This window comes from Rattus norvegicus, chromosome 2 (genome assembly GCF_036323735.1).
Source record: "Rattus norvegicus strain BN/NHsdMcwi chromosome 2, GRCr8, whole genome shotgun sequence".
Taxonomy (NCBI): domain Eukaryota; kingdom Metazoa; phylum Chordata; class Mammalia; order Rodentia; family Muridae; genus Rattus; species Rattus norvegicus.
This window is the reverse complement of record NC_086020.1, coordinates 132399844-132404344: the sequence shown is the minus strand read 5'-3', so window position 1 is coordinate 132404344 and position 4501 is coordinate 132399844.

The window sequence follows — 4501 nt, the reverse complement described above, 5'->3', positions numbered from 1 at the left end:
ACTAAGCTTTCTTCCAAAAAAGCAATAAAAACTTACATATTTTCTGAATGACTAGGCAAGTAAGTTCAGATAGCAATGCACATTTCTTTTGGTAACATATTTTCAAGTTTGGGCCAGCCACAAGGATTATATTGATCTGTCAACTGAAAAAGAGCAGTGCCTCTCTGTAATACACCTCCATGAAGGCAAAATCACATAGTTAAACTGCTGGGTAAGTAGAAGAAAAACGTACTAGGTTACTAGCATAGAAAAATAAACCACAAAGGATTTGTACTATAAATAAAGAACTTTGGAAGGATGATGAATAAGCTTGAAAGGAGAAAAATAAGGACTGAAAAGACACAGATAGACTACTTCTGCAGTCGGTTTTACTTGGGCATCTGTACTTTTTTTAACTAGAGCTGAAAATTCTTGAAATTTTCTCCCTCCGTACTAGTGTGTTTGTCCGTGTCATAATTGAAGTGGTTATACTTAGTCAGGCATGTCACTTAGAGTTTGTGGACGAAGTTTCTTTTTCTTTTCTAGAAAACCCAACCTCACAGCAAACTTCCCAATCCTTTGTCTCTTATAATCATTTTATGTCCCTCTTCTGCAATGTCCCATGACCGTTAGCTCTCAGAGTTTTGTTGTAGATGCATTTGGTGGTTGTGGCTTCCACAAGTCTGCATTTTGATCAGTTTGGGTTTTGTCGTAATTTTCTCACCTGTTGTAAGAGGTTTCTTGGTAAGGGATAAGAATAAAACTTATCTGTGACTCTTAGAATTAATATTTATAATGTTGTTATGGATTCTGTTACTTCAGTAAAATAGTGGCTATAGTTTCTCCTCCAGAATCCAATACTTTACTAGCCCTGGGTAATTGACTAAGTTTCAGAACCTGTCATGATCCTCATCTTCTTATTGAATCTTAAGTCTATTTAGCTGTTGGTTACTGACAAGTTTTTCATATATCTACTGAATTTTTACAATTACAATGACATTTTCGTCCATTGTTATGATTCACAGATTCCATAGCTGGGTAGAAATATTTATTGCTTCTCTCATTTAGAAGCTTAAGCAGTACTTATGTTACCATAAAAAGTGGTCATCAATGAGGATGCTTTCAGGTCAGCTACAACTCAGTTCCTCTGGGCCCTATGTCAGGGGTGGATGGTGTCTTTAACTATATTCATCTCCAGGGAAGAGCACAACAGTGGTTATCTAATACAAATTGTCAGATTTGAAAATTTATACATATAAGAAATATTATCCTGACTGAGCCAGATATGTATGCTCAGGCACACACAGTTAAACTACAAAAGGTAATAGATTCAAAGGAGAGCAAGAGGACATACCTTGGAGGGGTGGAAGAAGAATACAAATGGGGAGAATATGTAACTATAGTATAATTCAAATATAGATAAAATAACAAAAAAGCCACTTTAGCAACAGAGAAGAAGAATTTAATGCTGAACACTTTGGACTGATTTACCGTATAATAGTCCCTTAGTATTTCTCAGATTCAGCCATAGTAGAAATACATGAAGATAAGGAAAAATACCTATGAACATGCAAACGGACCAAAGCATGGAATCAGGGAGAAAGGGAGATGAATAAGATGACAGGTAGAGTGTAAGAAAGGAAGAACACAGGAAGGAAATGTTAAGGAAATGGGCAAAACTTTACTAGGATTCAACATTCCATATAGAATTATAGGTATCTAAAGAATGATAAAATCAGGAGAGTCTTCACGAGAGAAGAACAGACCTGTTGGTTATAAAATATAGAATGGTAACCACTGAAAATATGCATGCAAATAACATTATGTTGAGTAAATAGCTTATGTTTATGTACTTAGGAATATATAATATATACTTATATATGCATGTAATAATAATAAAAAATGAAGCCAGGGCATATATAGAAGGATTTGGAGGGAGGAAAAGAGGAAAAGTAACTATACTTTCAAATAAAAGAAGTATTTTTTCCACTGATGGATTGGTAAAACTTGAACCCCTTAGATAAGTAGATCATAATATTTATCAGTTATTTTGAAAACAACTCATGGAAATGAGAAATTTTCTTACTTTGAGCATTGCTTGGGAAGGCATCGTGACTCAGCACCTCAAATCTCTGTAGCATGACATAGCTGTGGGAGCATAAATTGTTACAGCAGATTCCAAGCTGATCAAGCAGGGTCAATGACAGATTTATGCATGGCGCATTGTATGTAAAACAAAGGCGGGTGGACATTGAGATGGGAATGCACCAAAGCAGTATGGCACAAAACAAACTATTCTTTGGGTAACACTAGCACTTCCTGAAAATGGACAACTGTCAATATGTCCACTATATAGGGCCAGTATGTATGGAAAAAGGCTGAGCAAGTTGGGACAATATTTAATGGAAATATATTTGTATCTGAGGACATTAAAATATCATCAGATCCTACTACAATAGCCTATATTCAACAAAACTGGAAAACCTGGAGGAAATGGACAATTTTCTAGACAGAAACCAGGCCAGGTGCCAAAGTTTAAATCAGGAGCAAATAAACCATCTGAACAGCCCCATAACTCCTAAAGTCTCATTCAAAATATAAATTCTTCATACAATTTTAGTCCAAAGACAATAAAGTAGAAACATATGCAATTCTCCAAAATGACTGTCTATATGTTATATTGAAATTTTTATTGTCTTTAAGAAAAAACTATGTTGAAAATATAAAATTTGATGTAGACTAAAGTCTTACCAGTCATCTATGAGCAGGGTAATAAAATCCATGCATGAATACAATTGATTCAGAGTGCTATACTATATTATGTAAAAATCAACTGTTTATAACAAGTATAGTTTCTTGATTTTATGCGTGTCTGTGAAGACACATATTTTTGAAATATAATTTTCTTTTGCATGACATGGAGAACAACCTCCTCTGCATTTAGAAACTGGTAGAAAAGTAAAAAGGAAAGGAAGAGAAAACAATCAAGAAAGAATCAAGATGTTATGATTAGCAAGCCCCATCTCCTGAGACCCTTACAAATATATACTGATATCATAACTCTAGAAGAATTAAAAAGAGAGATGTAGGTCAATTCCTGGTCAAGAGCAAGTATTTCATAATGAATAAATGAGGGAATGCATCTTCCAGAAGGTACATGACTATATATTTACATATTATTTTGATTAAGAAATAATTAATGAATTAAATATTTGACATAGCTAGAGAAAACTGAGTCTTGGTTTATATTCCTAATTTTAGGGCGTAATCCAGTGTTTTCTAATTGAAGCAAATGACAAAGAAAAACTTTAATAAATGACTGGTTGAGCAGCTTATTATTTTATTCATGAAATAATCACCTTTGACATGAACTCAATTTTAATGGATTAATTCTTAACTGTACAATGAATGAATTAATTACTTTACAGCCCTACCAGAGTTTGCCATCCCTGCTCTCTCCCTAGTCACTGCTTAATTTCCCTTTATCAATCCAGTTCTCTTCTTTTTCTCTTCAGAAGGGGGCAGGCATATCTCCTGGGGAGGGTGTACAGTCCCAGAAGTCAGACAGGTTCCAAGAGAGGACGTATGGATCAGGCAAAGGGGAGTAATGGATGATGAGTCAGTTACCATTGCTGGGAGAATCTTGCATCTGTGACTGACTAACCACCAGGATATTTCTTTATACAGATTCAGCAAAAGATACAAAATGATCATTTACGAGGAAATAATGATTGTATCATTTTTGTCTCTGGACAAGTATTACAAGTATTATCAGTCTAAAATCATTTTAGGCTATTTAAGCATTTATGGCATATGATATTCTATTCTTCAGGATAAAGTGAAACATTAAAAAGAAAATTATCTGAATCAGTCTAGATAAGTTCCCAAATTTTGAGCAATGCACAGTGGTTGAAGTATAATGTGTAAGTTAGACTATTTTAAAAGCTTGAAAGCTCTCATTCTGTAGGCTGACCTAGTCTATTCATTTGTTTTCTTTTGGTATTTTAGTTAAAATATCTCACAATAACGTACTCTGAGAGTCTCCTTATGATTGGTAAATTTTATATTTCTTTCGTATTAGTTTTATACATGCATATGCACACACACATACACACGCACACCACACACACAATACACACATGCATAAACACACACATACACACACACAAACACACACACACACACACACAGAGAGAGAGAGAGAGAGAGAGAGAGAGAGAGAGAGAGAGAGAGAGAGAGAGAGAGAGAGAGTTTTAAGCAACTAACTTTGTTATTAAGTTTTTATTTTCTGGCAGCAGTGTTCAGTAGACGACATACAGGACGAAGTGAGTAATCTGCCAAGTCTACTGTTTCTGAATTTGTTTTGGGGCAGGTGTGCCAAGAGAACTCTGGGGCTGTTTAACTTTTTGAACTTTCCACATTCTCCATGGCAAGGATGACTCCTAGCAGTGTCAGATATAACAGATATGGTTAACATAAAAAGGCCCCTATAAATGCACCATGGAGATATTGGAAACTCAGC